This window comes from Physeter macrocephalus, chromosome 10 (genome assembly GCF_002837175.3).
Source record: "Physeter macrocephalus isolate SW-GA chromosome 10, ASM283717v5, whole genome shotgun sequence".
Classification (NCBI taxonomy): domain Eukaryota; kingdom Metazoa; phylum Chordata; class Mammalia; order Artiodactyla; family Physeteridae; genus Physeter; species Physeter macrocephalus.
In genome coordinates, this window is record NC_041223.1 from 28,702,399 (window position 1) to 28,710,893 (window position 8,495).

The following is an 8,495-nucleotide window of genomic DNA, read 5'->3' on the forward strand; positions in this document are numbered from 1 at the left end:
TGAGCGTCCGGAGCCTGTGCTCCGCAACGGGAGAGGCCACAACAGTGAGAGGCCCGCGTACCGCAAAAAAAAAAAAAAAAAGCAAGTTTTAAAAAGATTTAAAACTTGAAATATTTTACACCATGAATGCAAATTCATGTTTAAAATGCACATTTTAAATATGAAATCAGTGTTTTAAATGGTTAACACTTGATACTTTTGAAACCTTTCGTAAGGTTTCTTTCTAAAAAAATGGATACTTGACATTAATTTTATTTTTCAGTTACAGAAAATTTTATTAAAGAAAGATATTTTCTCTTTAGGAAGTTCAGCAAGACTATCTGGAAAATAACTTAGCATTTTATAATTTTGTATGTCATGTTATTTTAGTCATATATTTAACTCACAGCTATTTTTCAGAGGGTTAGAAAGTTGTAGAAACTATATCAAAACCTCATGACCTTATACTTTTATACATATTTCAGTGATTTCCATCTGAGGTCCTTATCTGTTAAGTAGATTATGGGAACATTTTTCACTAGTCCAACTTTTGAAGCTCTATATTTGTTGATTTCTACCTCGTTGGACTTGACCACAGAAGAGATTCCCCAAATCTTCACTTTATGTACATGACCTCATTTAGTCCTCACTTCAAACCCAGGAGGAAGATAAAATCTTCCCTGCCCTGCAAATAAGGAAACCAGGGCTTTGAAATTAAGCAACTTGTCCAAGTGCACATGGTCAGTCAGTGTGTTGCTTGCTGTCCATGGAGGTTTGTCAGACTCCACTGGGACATCTCAAAGGTCCCCACCCACCTCAGGCACCCATCTCAGGTGCTGGGTGGAGTGAGCCAGTAGCACCTAGAGTTGGTCTCCAGCCCACACAGGAGTAAGGAAGCAACCTGATGAATGTACAGCCACACTCAGAGACTAGAAACATCTCATATGTCTTCCATGCAGCCGTGACCTACATAAAATGAAATGCCATATCTGAGTGAAATTTTTTTTTAAAAGCTGATAATGTCTTTACCCCATATTTGTTTTGCAAAATCTTTACTCCATACTCTAATTCTTACATTTTTTTAAGGAATCGATTCTGTGGACTCAAACTAATACACGGACAGTAACATTTTATTCAAGAAACAGTATCCCAGTCACATAAGAGAAAATAAAAACATCAAGAGTCACGTCAATCACAAGGCTCTGTTGAGTGGCAAACTCAGTCTGTGGATGGACCCAATTATCTGCAGGCGACTTGAATGTCAGCATCGTTTAGGGTTAACAATGGAGCAGCTAGGCAAAAGCAGACAGCTACTCTCTGCAGAGACCCAGAAAGCAAACTTGGTAATGAGGTACTTCATTCATCATACCCTTCTGCTCTAATTATTGAAGTGAATAGGGAATACTTTAACTTAAGGCGGGAACTGGATAACATAAAAACATCTGTTTTGTAAACACAAAGAATGCTTTTTTTCTAATGATCCTCTTCACATCTACATCAAGCATATGTTGTGAGCCCCCTGTTTTCGAAAGTTGCTCTTCTAACACCTCAAATTCATTCTGATTATGGATGGGTTATTTTGATTGTCTCAGAAAGTTAGGGAGGATAAAGCGGCTGAGAATCTACAATTGTACTATCTACTCACAATCTAAAGAGGGGGAGGGTGTCATAAGTAAGTACATATATAACCATGCAAAACATATGTTCTATTACTTGTGTCAGAATGGTCCAACTATATATGCTTCGATGTCATTCATCTCTAAAAGTACTAAACAATCTGATTTTTATTCATTCTAGTTCACTTTTTCTTAACTCATCACTTGGATCCTTGTGAAGAATTGTGAAAGAATTTGGTAGAGGAAAATGTAGGATTTTTTTTTTTATACAACAATTATTTAAGTAAACATATATTGCCAATCTTTAAAGTTGCTTGGAATGAGCTGATTTACTGTTGAGAGGGAACAATTATAGTTAAGAAAAAAAGTACAAAAGGAGGAAAAAGCAGGAAGGCGAGGAAAATAGCTTGTTGCTGGAGCAAAAATGAACAACTGAAGCTTGTGAAAAAGCAGTCGCTAGACCAAAGGAAGAAGGTTCCCTGGAGAAAAACGTGGTCTCTACGGTTCAGTTTTTCAGTGATTTCAACTGAGAATCAGTAGTTAATTTTTTTTCTGTTTAATTTGTTCATGGGACCATTTTATATAAACACTCCACACAACTTTTTCCGGAGCTACAGTTCTTCGATTTAAAGTAAGTGGAAGATGGCTAAGCACGGTGATGTTTTCAACATCCCTGCCTGTTATACAGAAGAAGTTAATGTTCAGAAGTATCTGCACATGCTACTTTTAGCAACTAAATATTTCCATCGTGGTAAAGAAATGTCAGTGAAACCTATGCACTTTAAGAACATCAAATTCTTATTATACTTATCGTGTGTGCAGGCAGAGTACATAATAAGCTAGTCTATAGCAGCTGTAAATTTCTGAGGATTTATCTAACCACAAATACATTGAAATGGGGAAACGGGGCTATATTAAACTATGCAAGATGCTGCTGGAGCTTTGCCATTTCTGCAACATCCTGTAATTAATTTCTCATGACAGGTCTGGCAAACTGAAACATCCAATACACTTGCGACAGACAGACTAGAGTTGCTGCAAATCCTACAGTCCCATGAAATGAAGGTAGTTTTTTTTCTTTCAGACATGAATATAGCTCTGTTTAGAGTGTCCTGTAGCCAAGGACAAACTTGTCACTTATTAATTCCAAAATAAAGAAGGTCTAGAATATAGAAAATATCCTGAGCTGAGTGTTTAATCTATTCTCTGTGTTGCGCAGTCTTTCCCTGAAGAGGGGCGGCCCTGGGTAGGGGATGATATCGTTAAGTTGGCATGCATGCCTGTTGTAGCTCTGATGGGATTCTCCTGGGAGATTTGAGGTCACTTCTCTCTTGAACACATCCTCTCCCTGTAAGCAAGACTCACAAGACCACCTTCTCCATCTGTGTGTCATTCTCTTCTGGAACCCATAATCCTGCCATCTTGCAAACTTAGAGCACAGATAAATACAGAAATGATCCCTGCTGCAACACAGAGAAAGAAAAAAATGTAAAATTTTTTTTTTTTTTTTTTGCCAAAATAGATTTTCCCGTATAACAGTAAGTTCTTTGTCAGTTCATATCGATATGAAAGAATGATCCTCTCTTTACCTGATGTGTGTAATTTGATAGAGGTGTTAAGTGGTTGGTGTTAAGGTTGGACCTTAGTAAGCAAGCCTCCTTCTTGCTGGGGGAGTGGAGATTCTGCCCCTAAAAATGAAATCAGCATATCAATGTCCACAGCCTCGCGCATTTCCTTTGGGAGGTCGGAGTTCCTCAGACTACAAACAAGAGGACACAAGGGAGAGTGGGAACCTTGAATCTGGAAGTTTTCATGAGAAGGGAAAGGTTCCAGGTGGTAAAGAATAGGATGGGTCTTGCTCAGCAGAAACAGAGGTGAGAAGCCAGGCAGGCAAGTGGCAGTGGTTTCAGCCCAGCTGCCACAGCCTAACTGTAAACACCTGATGTTCTTTGTATTTTCTCCAGTGATTGTCTTTCCCTTTATCCTTGCTACTGAAAATGTATTCTGTTCAGAGGACCAGAGAACTTTGTTGCTTGGGCTTAAGTTTTAGAGAAAAGCAACCACAGAACCCCAAACTGAATAACCCAAGGGGAACAGTGAGCAAGAGACCATGTAGGAATGCTTTTGTACCCTTTACTCCTCTCCACTGGAAAAGCTCCCTTCAGAGCTCATCTGTGTAAAACTCTGGAAATGGAAGAGAGAGATCAAAACATAAAAAGGAACACCCTTCTTTTACATACTTGTCCAGGGTCACAGAATCCAGGGTCAGGACCCCACCTCCTACTCCTGATTCTCCTACTCCCACCGCTATTTATTAGGTAACATTCTCAGTGACCTTACAGCTGAATGATTAAATCCTAATTCTTGAAAAATCCTAAACTTTTTCAACCTCCTACACAACTAAGAATAACATCCCGGATAGAGTGTGGTCTGCATTCAGGTAAATTCCCCTTTAACACTAGGTTGTTAAAAGTGGTGAATTTGAATGAGTGAGGGTTGAAAGTAGGAAAAGTATAAGGTGATAGCAGAGAGTCCAGAGAGAGACATTTCAGTGCATGCACAAGAGGTCGTTTTCTTTGATTTTTGGTTTTTTACTATGTTGACAACTGGATACAGGTAAGGCCTGATGCTGTTTACATATCAATAGCTGGAGTTACTGACAGCTTGCCTAAATATATCCTTATAGTTAAAGATCATCAATAGTTTTAACACTGTTCATGTTTTTTCAAAGCGTGTGTGATCGCTTTCAATTTATTCAACAGCTGATCATTGAAAGCCTGTTTGTCAAGCAGTGGGCAGGAGCTGGATGCACAGTTGAACCAGGAGCCTCAACTCTTCTACTCTGTTTCACCTTGAAATTGTCACGTGTTTATTGCCACCATCACCCCACAATGGTTTTCAGAGGACTTCCACATACATTACTAAACTTGAGCCTCATGACAATCTTTGTTAAACAGAAAAGTCCCCCATTTTTCAAACCAATCGCAAAGAGGTTGAGTGACTTGCCCAATAACTGTTGATCAGCGTTCAGCTGTCCTCCTCCCAGTGCTGTGTTCTTTCCAACCAGGAAAACTCATCACTGACATCTGAAAACTGTGGGAATAAGTTATATGGAAAGCCAATATATGTTCCCTGTACAAGAGGCAACATTATGTAATGTGGGTCTTTTCGGATCAATTTATGATCTCTTCCTGTAGTCAGCTATAAAGTGTTTGTTTTTGCTGCCATCCTATATTTAAATATATTTTTAAATACAAGAACTTAAAATGTCAAGTTGTAACAGAGGCCAAATAAAAACGTAAAAAAAATTTTTTATTGTATTTTGTAGACAGAGGAAGAAGGAGATGTGCAGAAAATGCCAGAGTCCCTTTTCAAAACCTTTTCACAAATCAAGTAAAACAAAAATCATTTCGTGCATTGTATATTGAAGCCAAATAGATTTTATTCAAGTTACCAAATAAATTACATTTTCTCTTAAAGGGCAATAAATTCCCATTTGACGTAAAACTTCATTATATCAACTAACTTGGAGGTACCACAGAACCTTTCATTAAATGCAAACCTGACCACGTCACACCCCGTTTAAAACTCTTCACTGGTTCTCCCATCCACTCTTACTAAATCCAGTGAGTTTTTCCTATTTGCTTAACAATTATTCCTATAAATTCAGTCCTGTGCTCTCTGATATCACAGGAAACTCTCAAATGAAGTTCAGTCACCTTGGAAGTGACAGCAAAAGTAAGAAACTTGGTTGATATCTGAAAGTCCAAACCACTGAGCACAGCAGAGACCTCCCTGATCTGTCCCCTCTGTTCATCCGTGTCATGACTGCATGTGGAGGTCCTCTGTTCACACTGCAGCGAGACCATACTGCTGCCCTCCAGGGACCATTGCTGCCTCAAGCCCTTGACTTGTTCTCTTGACTTGAAGACACCTTTTTCCCAAAGCCTCTGCCAAATATATTTCCATTCAAGTTTCATCTTAAATAACACATGCTCTTAAGATTCCTTTCCTAATTACTAACGATGGATAATTGTATTCTCACAGTGTCCTATACCTAATGTCTTTAAAGACACTTACTTAGCACATGACATTGAAACTGACAGTCTATTGATCAATGTATTTAACATTTCTTGTATGCCTGAGATAACGCTTTTCTAAATTGAAGTATAGTTGTTATATATATATATATGTATAGTTGTTTTATATATATTCTTATAAATCTGTGCTTGTGCTCAATATCAAAGGATGTTCTCAAATGGAATTTAATCTTTTTAAAAATCTTAAATGCCCAGTAAGACTAGGGAATTTAGGAAGGAATCTAAGAAAATGTCATTAGTCATTCTACTACACCTTCACAACTGTCTTTTGTCTTTTTTCATTCTCTCTTCTATCTCTCACACGCTCCCCTTTTCTTCTTCTTTTCTGGCTCCCTTTTTCCTTCTTCCCTGCTTGACATCAGCAGTGGCATTCACTGAATTCAACATTAAACCATCACTGACCCATCTCAGTCTGCCCCTGAAACTGGGAATCCAAGATGGAGGCTCCATCCTGACCGTGACTTTGGCTACCTCTATCCAAGCCCCCAGTGCACTCTGAGCAACACTTTATTTACATAAAAACACAATCTTTAAATGTGGATGTAGTCTTCCTTTCTTGTCCTTAACTGTTTTTATTGAGGCAGATTATCTGGAAGAGTAAGTCTGATTTGCATAATATTTTGCATTCCCATTCATCTGAGGGTAAAAATACTCCAAAAGCCTTCTAAAATTTGTATATCTTAACCACCATTGCCTGTGAATCTGATATCTTTACCACTTTTTTCTTAAAATTTCAATAATTTTCTGGAGAAAAGATTCCTAGATTCATAAACAAATTCCACGGTATCACAATGCCTGAGTGTAAGCATCTCATTTTTAAAAATTCACCACCTCATGCTATATATATGTTTTTGCCAGTAAATGAATCTAGTCATTTTCCTCCCCTATATTTTTATCACCTAAAGAATATCTAAAAGCTTCAAACAATTCTTTGACCTTATTTGGTCTTAAGCAAGACCAATATCCAGCCCAGCAGTGTTTACATAAAAAGTTCCAGGAGCCCCCCCAGAGCTCCCGAGGCAGAGGTGTACGAGTCACACATAGACCTGGCTGCCTGGTGTGGAGGGGTGAGGCTCGACAGTTCTTGGCTTGGGTTCTGCTGAGAGTCATGACACTTTGCACTCAGATTTCTATGTGACTGATGTTACAGATGTTATTGCACACCCTTCACTTTTACTCATGTGCTTTCAACTTTGGATCTTCTATTTCTCCTTAGGATTAGTGGAACTACTCCTGAATATAAACATTAGTCTGGTCAGCTTCTTGAGAATGCAGGCCATTGTGGGTAACCCTGCTGTGACACTCATGCTATCTACACAGCCAGGGAAATGTGATTTTGACATTTATCCTCTTAAATAAATCATTCTTCAGCACTATCAGATCATTCCACTCAAAAACTTATTCAACCTTTTTAGTAGGCTGTAGCCATTAAATTCACTCACAAAAAATGATCATTATTCCAATTCACTTTGTCCTGGGCATAGTCATAATTTAGCAGGGAAAGGGAAAGTATTTATTATTACAGTTATTCATGATTATAGACTAATTTTAATAATAGCTACCATTTGCTGAGCACAGGGTACGTACTAGGCTCCTTGTCAGGGGCTTTATATGCATAATTATCTCATTAAATTTTCAAAATAAGCTTAAAAGGTAGATACCATTATCATTACTCCCGTTTAAAAAAACAAAACAAAAACTCTGAAGTTCAGAAAGGTAACGCTGTGTGTCGGAGATCACACAGCTTGTAAGTCGGGATGTCAGGATTTATATCTCTGGTTTGTCTGGCTCCAAAATTCCCCTCTTAATTACTAAATTACTGCCCTTGAGTTTGCCAAACTACAGACTGTATGTTCTTTTAAAATGAAATGGCTTCTTTTTAAAATGCTTCTTCCCCTCACAGTTGACAAAAAGTGACTTTCTCTTATTTTAGAAATGCATAAGAAAGTTAAATATTTAATATTTTCCAAATTTCTAATGTGTTTTGCAGAACAGTCTTCAACAAAATAATTTGACCGAAAATGAATCTCATGCACCCCAATATTTATTGCAGCACTTTTTACAATATCCAAGACATGGAGCAACCTAAATGTCCATCGACAGATGAATGGATAAAGAAGATGTGGTATATATACACAATGGAATATTAGCATAATAAAGAATGAAATAATGCCATTTGCAACAACATGAATGGACCTAGAGATTATCATACTAAGTGAAGTAAGTCAGACAAAGACAAATATCATATGATATAACTTATCTGTAGAATCTTAAAAAATGATACGAATGAATTTATTTACAAAACAGAAACAAACTCACAGACATAGAAAAACTTATGGTTACCAAATGGGAAAGGTGGGGGGAGAGATAAATTAGGAGTTTGGGATTAACAGATACACACTACTATATATAAAATAGATAATCAACAAGGACCTACTGTATAGCACAGGGAACTCTACTCAATATTCTGTAATAACCTATATGGGAAAAGAATCTAAAAAGGAATGGATATATGTATATGTATAACTGATTCACTTTGCTGTCCACCTGAAACTAACAACATTGTAAATCAACTGTACTCCAATATAAAACTAAAATTTTTTTTAATAAAGTGAAAAAGAAATGAATCTCAAAGGTTCATATTGAAATCGTCACACCAACCTTTAGCATTTAAGAAAAATGTTTTCTTTCCAATTTTTATGTGCTACAGAGACGTTACCCTAGTCTAAAAGGAATGAATAATAAAATTCCATCACCAGTGCATTTCACATCCCTGTGAGAATTGTGTCTATTAGGGTTG